Source organism: Haematobia irritans, chromosome 4 (genome assembly GCF_050003625.1).
Source record: "Haematobia irritans isolate KBUSLIRL chromosome 4, ASM5000362v1, whole genome shotgun sequence".
Lineage (NCBI taxonomy): Eukaryota > Metazoa > Arthropoda > Insecta > Diptera > Muscidae > Haematobia > Haematobia irritans.
Genome location: NC_134400.1, coordinates 53,789,371 through 53,803,585, shown reverse-complemented (window position 1 = coordinate 53,803,585; position 14,215 = coordinate 53,789,371). Strand labels below are relative to the sequence as shown.

The window sequence follows — 14,215 nt, the reverse complement described above, 5'->3', positions numbered from 1 at the left end:
GGTAATTTCAAATGCGTTCTCTCATATATTTTTTTCAAACCTTTACCACGTGGCCATTTGTTGTTGCACACTTTATTTATTTCAACCATTTGCTATGATTTGTTGTTGCGTTCAAAATATTTATGCACACATTTTGAATGCAGCAGACAGAATGTCGCCAATCGTGTTTTTCAATTTACGCGAAAAACAAAAACCCAACCGTTCGTTATGAGTTACTTCAACAGACTGATCTCTCCATCATACCTTGTTGAATAAATACCCATTCTCTTGTTCTCTTTTCGCTCTTTCCATTGCTCAAAATTATTCAATTTCAATCACAAAGGTGATTGGATCAATCACATGTTTAATTGGAAACGGAAAAAATGTCAATCACGTTTGTAATTGAAAATTATTTCCGAATTGATTAACAAATTGATTGAATCAATTAATTTTTTAATTGGAAACGTAACAAATATCAATCATTTTTTTAATTGGTTTTTATTCGGATTTGATTAAATAATTAATTGAATCAATTAACATATTACTTGAATCCGTTTCCAAATTCAATTAAGTGTTTAATTGAAAAAATGTTGGTCATTATTTTTTGTGTGCATGTATGTATCGCCCGATTTTGAAAAATTCGCCCCTAATAACCTTATTTATGACCGTAGAGGCCTCATTTCTTAACTGATCTTTCTCAAATTTTGCACAAGGTAACCTTTTGTGGTATTAATTAAACTCGCAAAATATTATGCAAATTGGTTCAGATTATATAATTATATAATATACTATAATTTTCTCGAAGAGGAGCGGAGCGGAGCGTGAAGCGGAGCGATTTTTTTTTCTCGGAGCGGAGCGTGGAGCGGAGCGTTTTTCTTTTCTCCGGAGCGGGAGCGGAGCGGAGCGAAAAAAATGGACCGCTCCGGATCCCTGCTTGAAACATAACATCATTTCTACTTAAGCCGGGTCTGAATTTGGAAATTGAGGCTTTCGTTAAGAAGTTTTTAAAGGACTTTGATAGTACATGAAAAATCAGAAAAAATTCAAAAATACAAATTTGTTTCCTAGTATCAAGTACGCAAAACATAAGTTTAAAAGAGAATTGTGTCTTAATGTATCCTTCTCAATTCAATGGCTCGGAATCAATACCAAACTCATTAGTGTAGAACACTGTAGATACTTAGGTACTTTGTTGGGAGCCACCGTGGTGCAATGGTTAGCTGCCCGCCTTGCATACACAAGGCCGTGGGTTCGATTCCTGCTTCGACCGAACACCAAAATGTTTTTCAGCGGTGGATTCTCCCACCTCAGTAATGCTGGTGACATTTCTGAGTGTTTCAAAGCTTATCTAAGTGTGGAACGCCGTTCGGACTTGGCTATAAAAAGGAGGTCCCTTGTCATTGAGCTTAACATAGACATTTGAGGACATACATTTAACATTACCAAAGAAGCGGAGAATTGAAGTAAGGACACATTTAAGACAGAATTTTCTTTTAATTTTGAGTTTTGCGTACTTGCTTCTAGGAAACAAATTTTAATTTATTCGTTTTTACAGCTTTTTTCTTAATGTGCTATCAAAGTCCATTCAAAGCGTGTTATCGGCAACTTAAATTTCCAAGTAAAAAAACGCCTTTAAAATAATGTGTTATAAAACATATCCTGTTTTAAACGCTTTTTAGCTTTGTAAGCTAGATGAAAAACGTCATCAAATTTGAAGAAGATTTCATTAATTTTGAAGAGTTATTCAGAAGTATTAAAGTCAAGTTGACCTTAGTGAAACGAAAATTTCTTTCATGTTAGGATACCCAATTTTAAGTCGAATCACGTATAAGGACGAAACGACTTCATTGAAAAGTTTATCAACTTCTATGCTAAGTAAAATTCACATTCATATTTGAGGGACATGAAATTTTTGGCCTCACTCAATAGTTATGGGCGCCCACAAGTCGATTTGAAGAAACGTTTTTTAATAGAAACACACCCTTTAATCGGTCCCTTTCTAATAAACAATGTGCCAAATACAACTTTTGGAAACGGAAATTGTAATTTTACATATATGGATATTCCAAAAATTTTCGCAAACTTTTGAAAGGATATTTGGCATTACATACTACGATATTATTATTAAATTTTTAATAAGACATAAAAGTAGAAAAGAACTTGATGCTTGATATAAACAAAATGCAATATGATTTTGAAATAAAAGTATTTTTTTATAGTAAAAATAAAAATTTTATAACAATTTTTTTTGTTATACATTCTAACTTTGTGAATGGAGTCAAAAACTGCAAGAACAACGTTTGTGATACCCGTTCTCCAAATGTTTTTTTTTTCTTTGGTTGCAGATACATAATTATTAACCGTTATTGCCGAATATATCAGTAATGTGTCAGTTAGATATTTAGATTGTTATCAAAGCAAACATCCGCAAGCTCCGATCGACTTAACAGATTAACCGGCAAGCGACTGTGTTCAAAACAAAATCTTGATTATTTGTGTCAATGAGCCACCCTAATGTAAATACATTTGTGTACATAAATATATGAACATATAACATATAAATAATAACAAAAGTTATGTTTTTCACATATGTTACATTGTGTACATATTTGAACAATGTTTTCTATACATTAACACACTGTGATAATTTAATTCAAACTGTCATATGTATAGGCAAAGATATTGAATGTGCGCTTATTTTCAGCTCACTTTTATTAAGCAAGGCATGGGTTTAAGGTATGAAATAAACGATTTGATAACATAAACCCATTATTGCAATGGGTTCCTGTGTTACCAAATCGTGTTAATATTTTGCTAAAAATTCTTGTATTCTTGAAAATGTCAAATAGAAATAGTTGTACTACACACATAGAAAAAAACGTTTGGAAAACGTGTACCGAAAACATTTTTTATTTGTTAGAGTTTTTTGATTTGCTTCGAAAATTTTAAACTTTTATCACAAAAAAATCGTTTGTTACTAAATTTTTATTTTTTCAATAAAAACAAAATTATTTTTGAACCAACAACACAGTCCATTTCGTTTATATCAAGCACTGTTCTTTTCTGACTTTAAGTCTTTAATAAGACACATTTTATAGTTTCATAGGAAAAATTTAATATAGGAGTATGTAATGTTGAACAACTTTTCCGAATCTTCCGAACATATCTGGAATATAGGTAAAAAAAAAAAAAAAACTTTTTGGTGTTCGGTCGAAGCAGGGATCAAACCCACGACCCTTAGCAACCACTGCTCCAGGGTGCCCAACTAAATGCATGTTTCTGTTAAATAAAGTTTGTTTAATCGGCTAGTGGGCGACGCAAGCTGTGCTATATAAATATAACTTATATGTACCCTAAAAAAATCGCTTCTGTAACATATACCCCAAACTCATTTTGCTTCAAGCATATATATTTTCAGGATTGATTCAAACAAAATATTGTTTGTATTGTTCAAACATATTATGGTTCATCTTAGGGCATACACTGGTAGAAATAAATTTTAATGAAATTTTCTTTATGTGGATATATTTTTAAGGCGCGAATTGATTACTTCCATTTTTTTACTTGCAGCATACTCTCTAGGTCTCTATTTCTAAACACATATATGTTTATAGGCTATTTCTAAATTAATATATGTTTGCATCTAAGCATATTATATTTACAAACATTTTATGTCCCAAACATAATATGTTCTAACATATTAACATATATGTCCCACACATGTTATGCTAGTTTATGAACATCGTATGCTTGTACTTAAAAATATTGTGTTAAAAAATTTGAGTTCCAAACATATAGTTTTTACACCCAAACATATGAAAAATAGTCTTTTTCGTCCGTGTGAATAATTTTTTATTGATTACAATAACAGCTACATAGCTCAGTGGATAGTGTGTTGGCTTACAAATTGCATGGTCCGCGGTTCGATTCTCCGTCCAGGCGAAAGGTAAAATTTAAAAAATTTATAAAATCGAATAATTTTTGTATTACATTGTTTGTATTACAGAAAAAGGTGTTAAGAACTAAAAAAACTCAGAAGCGAGAAAGATGTGGGGGAAAATGCAATTAGCCAGAAGTTAGTCTTTATGAAATTGTTTTTACATCCTGGAAAAGAATAAATGTTTATCACAAAAAGTATCTACTTTTCTTCCAAATAAACTTCCTTACAGCGAAAAGCAAATGAGAAACGAACTTTGTTTGTCTAAAATTTCGTTTGGGACGAAAGAATTTTTTTTGCGTGTAGATAGATCCAACACATTACCATCATTTACTCTGAAAAATATATTTTCATAATCTCAAAAATATTTTATTGTTAAAATATAAAGGAAATTTTTGCGTAGCATAGATGTATTTCTATGACGAAAAGATTTTCATCAATGATCCCATTGAAAGAGTTTTGCTCTTACCATGCCAGTATTTTAATGATCAATCGAACATCGTCAACTATGATGGAAAATATACCAACAAATTGTGAAAGGATTTTACACTGGTAGAAAAACGGCGGTGGTCATTACCGTTTGGTATTATTAGATTGGTTCACGTTACCTTTAAATTTTGATACAACTTTGTATAAAATAATTTACATCCGGCATTATTGGTATTAAATATTACATTGCCGTAACATATGATATGTAGGCGTTGCGACCAATTATAGTTGGTCGCCTTGGTAGTTTTTTTTTTCATATTCACTCAAAAAAAGTGAACCCTTTATTTCACTAAAGCTAATTTAACTTTATTTTAAGTGGTTCGTGGAATTATTATGTTTGGAGAAAAATTCCTTTACTCTAATAATTTTTTGCGTACCTTAGTTAAATGAAAAAATTAAACACAAATGCACGCAAAGAAAAAAAAACGTTTGGAAAACGTGTACCGAAAACGCTTTTCTTTTGTTAGAGTTTTTTGAATTGCTTCGAAAATTTTAAACTTTTATCACTAGAAAAATTCGTTTGTTACAAAATTTTTATTTTTTCAATAAAAAAAGTTATTTTTGAAACAACAACACAGTCCATTTCGTTTATAGGTCTTTATAAGACACATTTTACAGTTCAAAATTTAATATAGTACAATGAACATTTTTTCGGAATCTTCCGAACATATCTGGAATATATGTAAAAAAAAAAAAAACAAAAGCAAAAAAACTTTGGTCGAAGCAGGGATCGAACCCACGACCTTTGACATGCAAGTCGGACGTAGCAACCACTGCTCCACGGTGCCAAACTAAATGTTTGTTTCTGTTAAATAAACTTTGTTTATTCGGTTCGTGGGCGCCGCAAGCTATGCTATATAAATATAACTTATATGGATAATTATCTATTGATGACCATAACAGGTACATAGCTCAGTGGTTAGTGTGTTGGCTTACAAAGTGCATGGTCCGCGGTTCGATTCTCCGTCCAGGCGAAAGGTAAAAAAATTTTAAAAATTTATAAAATCGTATAATTTCTTCTACATTGTCGGTATTACAGGAAAAGGTGTTAGGAACTAAAAATCCTCGTGGATATGAGAAAGATGTGAGGGACAATGCAATTAGCAAGAAAACAATGTTTTTGAGCTAGTCTTTATGAAATTGTTTTTACATCCTGGAAAAGAATAAACGTTTATCACAAAAAGTATATACTTTTCTTCCAAATACACTTCCTTACAGCGAAAAGCAAATGAGAAACGAACTTTGTTTGTCTAAAATTTCGTTTGGGAGGAAAGAATTATTTTTTTGCGTGCAGTGCCTGAAGTGTGACATGAAGCTGAATTGGGAGAAAAACTTTGCATGGAGAAATGATTAAGTGTATGTATTTATGTTAAATATTAAATGAATTAAAGAAACAAAGACATTTTACTTGTGTTTTATTAAACTAAATACCGTTAGGCATTATTTGGTAACACCGCACTGTTTGTACATCAATACCTTGATGGTATAAATAACAAGTAAGGAAAGTCTAAAGTCGGGCGGGGCCGACTATATTATACCCTGCACCACTTTGTAGATCTAAATTTTCGATACCATATCACATCCGTCAAATGTGTTGGGTGCTATATATAAAGGTTTGTCCCAAATACATACATTTAAATATAACTCGATTTGGACAGAATTTGATAGACTTTTTCAAAATTTTACGTGTTTAAAAGTTCGTTTAGTAACGTAGCACTAACAGAGCTTCGTGAAAAGGGGGATAAGTGAATTAAAAATGATTTAATTTTTTTAATTAAAATTGTAGATGTCCAAATTAACATTTAAATTTAAAAAATCCAATTAAAAAAATAATTGAAAATTTTATTCGGAAATAATATCATACTATTCGTTCACTCAGAAAAAAGTGCCTTGGAAACTAAAGGAAAAAATATTCATAAATTTAATTTAGCCATTTTATTTCCATTCAGTTAAAGTTTTGTGTGAAATAATAAAATTAACTTGTTTCAGTAAAAAAATCCTAAACTGAAAGCAGTTAGGAATAGTTCATTAACTACAATACGGCATGGAATTTTACTAATACTGTTTTCTTCGCCGGATATAAGAATTTACTACTGAACAAGAAAATTTTATTCACTGATAACGAAGCATTCGTAACAATAAACAAAAACTTAACTAAAACCAAGTTTTCTCAAATTCAGTAAAATTTCTTATAAAATGATAATTATGACTTTCTTTATTAAAGAAAGCTTATCATACGTACGAATAAGACTTGGCATAGAAAAATATTTTAGTTCATTCGTACTAAGAAATATTCAATCCTTTCAAAACTTAAGACAACTAACTTGTTACAATATAGGAAATTTTCCTATACAGTAATCCCTCGATTTACGTCGTGATTGGTTCCGGAATTTGACGACGTTAATCGAAACGACGTAAACCGAATTAAAAACTGCTCATACTTACTCCTAAGTCCATTTACATACATAATAAAAAAACTTCAAAAATAAAGGTAATTCAGTAATTCATTCAGAGCTCTCCACCAAAATTATTTTCAAATATCATCAACTTGCAAACACTCATATTCTTTTGTGAATGTTAATTCTCGTCTTACATTGGGCCACATGGCAAAAGTGAACATTTAGAGTTTTCCATTCCAGAGGTTTATATTGCAGATCATACCTATTTACCTTTTTCAATTCACATGAAAGTCACAGAGACCTCTCATTTTATTTTTTACGTGAGGCAATAAAAAGAATTGCAGTTGATTGAGCCGATGTGTGAGTGCTCACATTCCAGCGGTGAAGAATAATACGTCTTCGACGTTTGTTTTTTCCTGATTTCTTAGAAGACAACTGGCAAACAAATGGTTGTGTACCACTCAGAATAGACCGTTCTGCGTTGTTCTAGTGGTACGATTGTGATGTGTCCAGTTTTTCGTTTGCTTGGAAGTGCTTTGTTCGCGAGCAACCTCCATACAATAGACTGCTGTTTACATTCGGGCTCATACACGAAAATCCATGGTTCATCACTTCTCACGATGTCATAGACGTTTCTCGAAGAGATCGTATTTTTGGAGCATTTCTCTCTACCAATCGAAACGAATCTTTTTGAGCGATTGACAAATTACGGGGGATCCAACGTGAATAAATGTTTTTGACCGCCAAATGTACATGCAATTTTGAATGTATGCTGCTCCCAGTAATGTCTAAGATTGTCCCAAACTCACGACAGGTCTTGCATCATATCAGGCGCACAGCATCAACGGTTTCCGGAACAATTTCGGTAAAAATTTCAGAAAAAAATGTTACGATGTCATCATCGTTGATACTTACTTTACTTATGGAAGGCGTTCCTGATAAAAAGGGCAAAAAAAATCGACGACGTAAATCGAAGTTTAATGGAACAAAAAATTTGACGACGTAAATCGAAACAACGTAAACCGAGACGACGTAAATCGAGGGATTACTGTATTTCTTTTATCTACCTGTAATCGATACCTGCCATCGATGTAATCGATATGTTTGCGCATGGGTTGTAATCTCATTGTTATGGTAGACTGGTACGGAGAGACTGTTAACAAATAATATAGTAAAATAATATAATATATAACAAATAAAATATATAAAATATTTGTTATTTTAAATTAGTGAGAAAAATTTTCGTTTTTCGAAAATAAATCTATCAATGTTCGTGATGGTGTATAAAGAAAGAAAACACCAGCAGAATAACAACCCTTTCATTCGCCTTCATTTTGGAATCTTCAATTATCCTGAAGACGCCAATTACAATACTCGGTAATAAAAGGCTGATATCACTAGAAAACAATCAGCTGATTTGCAAAAAAATCAATTTAAATTTTTTCGGTTAAAAATATTTTTATTTCTGATGCAATTCTATGTCGGAAAATCAAGAAAAATATTTTTGATTTGACGCGCGAAAAAATGTGGATATATATTCAAGGATAGTAAAGGCTTCCAAAACTATAGAAATGAAGACGACGCTGAGATCAATGGCACAAGGATCATCGTGAAAGAAAACACTCAGCTGATATACAAAACTGAATTTTAACTATTTGCGTTTAAAATGCTATTTGTTTGTAATCCAATTTTGACTTGGAAAATCAAAATAAATGATAAATTTGACTCGGGAAATGATTTAGATTACATTAGGGCAATAACGACATACAATTGGACGATAACATTATGTGTCCAAGGAGCATTCAAAGTTCGTGAAGGACACAATTGTTATCTAAGTTTGGTGCTAAATAAAATACATTGGCCTTGAAGGGTTTCTATTAAAAATAAATGGAAGTGAAAATCAACACGTTTACTATATACAGATTTTTTTGTAATTGTTGAAGATTTGTCACTTTACCTTACCTCTTACCAATTTCCATTTTTTAAATTTATTTTTCAATTGTTCGATTAATAAAGTCGAAAAAAACTTCTTCAATAATTAAACACTAATCTTATCACAATGGACTGAATAGTCTAAGTTAGCCTGATACACCTAACCTAACCTAAACACTAATCTCGTCGCTGGTAAATTTAACGGCGACAAAAAGCGACGATATTGGAGACAAAAAGCGACACCAAGAATACCGATTTTCGTCGGTAGCAGAATATATCGACGAACGGAATACCAATTAGTGGCGACAGACGAAAAGCGACAAAAAGTGATGGCGAGGGCGACTTCAGGAATAAGGGTGAATATTCAGTGACCTTTTGTGAAAAAATTGATTTATGATTTTTTTATATTTGTAGGTATTGAAATTGTAAAAGGATGACAAAATCGTTCGGCAGCAACTTATTAAAAGTGAAAAGTACAAGAAGAAGAAAAAATGCGTTTTACGGTTGATAACATTACATAGAAATTGGAAATAGTGGAATAATAAACTAATATTTCAAGGCCAGTCGATGAGCCACCGTGGTGCAATGGTTAGCATGCCCGCCATACACAAGGTCGTGGGTTCGATTCCAGCTTCGACCGAACACCAAAAAGTTTATCAGCGGTGGATTTCTCATCTCGGTAATGCTGGTGAAATTTCTGAGGGTTTCAAAACTTATCTACGTGATTTCAATGCAATGTGGAACGCTGTTCGGACTCGGTTATAGAAATGAGGTCGCTTGTCATTGAGCTTAACATGGAATCGGGTGGCACTCAGTGATAAGAGAGAAGTTCACCAATGTGCCTGTTACATCGGGCTGCCACCTAACCTAACAAAAGGCCAGTCGATGGTGTTGATTCCTAATAAATAACATATATTTAATATATTAATAAAACATGTCTTTATTGAAGAAAAAGTTGTATATATAAATAAAATAAAATTGTATTTAAAAACGAAGATAAGCAGTTCTAATTTTGAAGTAAAAGGATTACCAAAATATATGTAAGATTTGTCCAAATGAATGAAAATAGTTCAATAAAATCATTCCATATATGAATTCACTGTATTTAAATTTTTCATTCTGTAGTATAGTGGTACATATATATAGGAAAATGTTAACAAATATATGGAATGCTTCTACCTAATTTCTACGAAAATCACATCGTTCAAACAAATAAAAATGTCTTTGGCGCTATACGAAGTTCAACTTTCTTGACAATGAGTCCATTTTATCTTAATGAATGGGACATTTTTTCTGGGTGTTGGTTCATTAAATTTTGACTCAAATCTAAAGAAAAATGAACTTCAATTATAATCGGAAATCTAGACACTCTTGTAACATTTCAAGAAAAAATTATTTCATCTAAAGGAAAACTAATTATAAATATATAAACAAATAAGACAATAATTGCCTGAATTAAAAATTTACCAAAAACAACTAAATGTTTAATTTACAAAAATTAATTTAAAAAAATTAATTGAAAATGGAGGAGGAAATCAATTGAATTTTTATTTCGAGTAAATTGTGGGATTGATACTGCACTCAAAAAAAAGTGAACTCTCTATTTCACTAAAGCCATATTAACTTTATATTAGTTCATAGAATCATTATGTTTGGAAAAAGTTTATTTTAGTCAAATAATTTTTTGCGTATGCTAGTTAAATGAACTAAAAAACGGGAAAAAGTTATACACAAATAAAGCATAAAGATTTCCTAATTTCGTATTTCTTACAAAATAGTTCATTATTTCTTTAAATTTGTAAATTTTACCAAAAATGTGTCCATCATGAACTTCGTATGTCACTAAAGACATTCTTGCAATTTTGAACTCCAAGATTTCTCTTAAAACTACCAAATTTTCTATAACTACTGAAAAAATTTAGTTATGTCTAATAAATTTTCTTGAATTTGTCGAAAAATATTTACTTATTGTTGCCATATCGGAGTGATGCCAGCGCTTGTAATACCGTTTAGTTAAAATTTTCTTAAAAAAATTTTCTAAAATTAATCGAAAGTTATCTTTCCTGGTGGGTTCACTGTTTTTTCAGTGTGTCATTTTCGATTCGATGATTAAAGAAGTTTCAAATAAAAATTAAGTAAATCAATTAATTTCGTGGTTAAATCAGACAAAAATTCTGTGAAATTTCTAAAGAGACTTCAAAGAATCAATATATACACTCAAAACAAGAAAACTATGAAGCCAATTTAACTCGATGTTATTTTATGGGAATTGTTTTATTTTACACTAAAAAATCAGTGAACCCACCAGGGAAAACTTTCGATTAATTTTAGAAAATTTTTAATATTTTTAGAAAATTTTAACTAAACAGTATTACAAACGCTGCCATCAAGCCGATATCACAAAACTAAGTAAATATTTTTCGACAAATTCAAGAAAATTTATTAGACATAATTAAGTTTTTTCACTTGTTAAAGAAAATTATGCTAGTAAAATGACTACGTAGTGATGAACCATGTAGTGAGAAATACGAATTTAGTAAATCTTTATGCTTAATTTATGTATATTTTTTTCCCGTTTTTTAGTTAATTTGTCTAACGTACGCAAAAAATTATTAGAGTAAAGGAAACTTTCTCCAAGCATAATAATTCCATGAACTAAAATAACTTAAATTGGCTTTAGTGAAATAGAGAGTTCACTTTTTTTTTTAGTTTAGGTAAAGAAAGTTTGACTTTAATATCTTTTATACGTTAGTTAAATGACGAAGAGTTTTTCCTATAAACAAATAAAGCATAAACATTTATTAATTACCAACAAAGTAGTTCAGCATTTCTTAAAATTTGGAAATTTTATCACAAAATAATTTTTCATGCATTTGTCGAAAAAAAAATTACTTTTTTGTGATATCGAGCATTGGCATATCGCAATTTCTGGCAACACTGTGTGTAATAGGATTATAATCTAACGTTATGCACTGTAACCCAGAATGTCAATGGTTAGTAGTATTATTTATATAGTGGGTGTTGATGTTTTGCAAATTGAGTTCATTATTAAACAAAATTATGGACTACTCGGAATGAAAAGAATACTGACATTACAAGAAAAAAACACAGTCAAATACCCAACACACATATAAACTTTCACATACAACTAATAACAACAAACCGAGAGCAGTGACATCGAGTATAGAGGCCAGATACCTCATAGTGTACAGTACACTCTTACGAACCTTCACATACACAACAACATTCGGCCATAGTGCTTGACAGTATAGGACAATAAATAAACAAAATAGAATGACAACGTGTGAGAGTTTATTATGAAGTCAAGGGACGCAGCGATGTAGGAAACAAAAGTACAGATGATGGATCACTTCCAGGGCAATTTCTTTAATAGATTTTATGTTTATTTAAAAAATACGGTGCGTTTATTTTGATTAACAATTTCAAAATTGTTAACCGTTAGTTGTGCGGCATGTTACGAGGCCTCTGAACTTCTTTACAGGTTCCCACGTAACGGTTTGCGATTATTATCGGCGACATGGCTTTTTAATTATTTTTGGCAAAATATACAAACTTCAATCAGTTTGATACCAATTAATTCAATTGAAGTTACAAACTTGAACATTGTTATCATTTATTTTTGCAATCCCTGGGGCTTTATAATCTTACTGTATAATCTATTAAATGAACATCCTGGCGGATAATTAATATAATCACTATTAATCATTCGTCAAATTGCGGAAGGCACAAGCACACACACACACACATGCATACAGCATAAACAATAAATGCTATATTCACTCACATTCATTGTTTTATTATCACTGTGGACACTTTATTTCCAATGGCATTTTATCTCCAATGCCGTGGTTCATTTTTTTATCAAATAACAAGAACAACAAAGAACCCACATCTATTCGTGAATGTAATATAAACCGACCGAGCGGGACTGTCAGTAAGTCAGTCAACCACATGAATTCACACGTTCAAACATTGAAATTAACAAAACTAAATATAAGAACTGATAAAACGAATATGTGTCCTCTATTTGTTGGGAAACGCACCATTACCCGTCTGACGACCGTTATGTTCGATATGCAAAATAAAACTGAAGAGTATATCGCTGCTGCCTATGAAGCCTATACAAAGGTCAAAGCAAGCTTACATTCTATGCAGCGTATGCTCTGAGATTTTATCACAGAATGCAAGCCTGTGACACTCTCATTACTTTTTCTCTTTCGCACACCTTTGCTGCAGACAAAACAAAAATAAAACCTTATGCATTAACAACTTATTATTGCTTACGAATTCTTTGTGAAACATATTGAAAAACAAAGTCGTTATGAAATGGAACTAAACTAAAAATTTGTTAAATTTGCATAAATAAAAGAATTTGTTAAATTTGCAGAATTTTTACCAAATATAAAATTTATTTTATTAACAATTCATTATATTGTTCACAGAATTGATTTAGAAAGACTTCTATTTGAGATGGAGTTTAAATGCAGTAGGGGGTTTGCGTTATATTTGGCTTTGGTGAGCTCTTTTACGTTTTAATGTAGACATAATGAAACAAGGAGTCTGTAAAAATTACATTAACCCTTATCCTGTACTTAAAAAAATACCGCATATTGTATTAGTGGGTCAAATTATACATTTAAAGCTCAGTCAAACAGAGCTTTAAACTCAACTAGTTCTTTAGAATAAAATTTTTATAAAAAAATGGTTTGGGCAATTTTTACCCACTAGTACACTGTTAGAAAAATATGTTTTTCATATGTTCCGATATAAACAAAATGTGTTTCGGGCACAATTTTTAAACACAATACATTTAAGTACAAACATGTAATGTTCCTAAACTAACACAAAATGTTTGGGACACATATGTTAATATGTTAGAATATATTATGTTTGGGGCATGAATATTTCATAAAAATAATATGTGTGAATGTAAACATATATAAATTTACAAATTTCGAGTAAACATATATATGTTGGGATACTTTATTCAGAGAGCGACAGAGAGAGAGAGAGAGAGTTAGTATAGAGAAAGAAATAGAGATGGAAACCGGGAGGGTTGAATAAAAAGATATCAACATAACACAGCGAGAGAATGAAATGAGAGCAATTTCTGTGAAACCGCTTGTATGTTGTTTCGGAAAACTGTTTCATGATAAGGCCAAAAATTTAATATGCTTAAGTCTAAATATTATTTAATTTGAATATTAGAATGAACATTCGGAACCAAGAGAATAGATATTTGAAAAAAAAAACAGCATATTTGTATTACAGAAAAAGATGCGAAGAACTCAAAAATTTCGTGGAAGTGAAAATTATGTGAGGGAATGAGCACAATCTTCTTTGGGGAATTCTTCCAAGCATATACTATTTTTGGACTCAAAATGCTTCCAAACATATAATATGCTCACATAAAACGAACATATTAATGTTTCGGCAGTATCCAATAATATATGTGCTT

General features: G+C 31.1%; 1 protein-coding gene across 1 annotated transcript in view; it reads right to left on the bottom strand.

Annotated features, from left to right (window-relative positions):
* The window catches only part of mnd (L-type amino acid transporter minidiscs), a 65,838-nt gene extending 53,156 nt beyond the window's left edge, over window positions 1-12,682 (bottom strand). Inside the window, exon 1 of the mRNA XM_075304802.1 lies at window positions 12,542-12,682. The gene's annotated coding sequence lies outside the window, so the exon portion shown is untranslated. The remainder of the gene's footprint in view (window positions 1-12,541) is intronic.
* Between the last annotated feature and the right edge of the window lie 1,533 nt (window positions 12,683-14,215).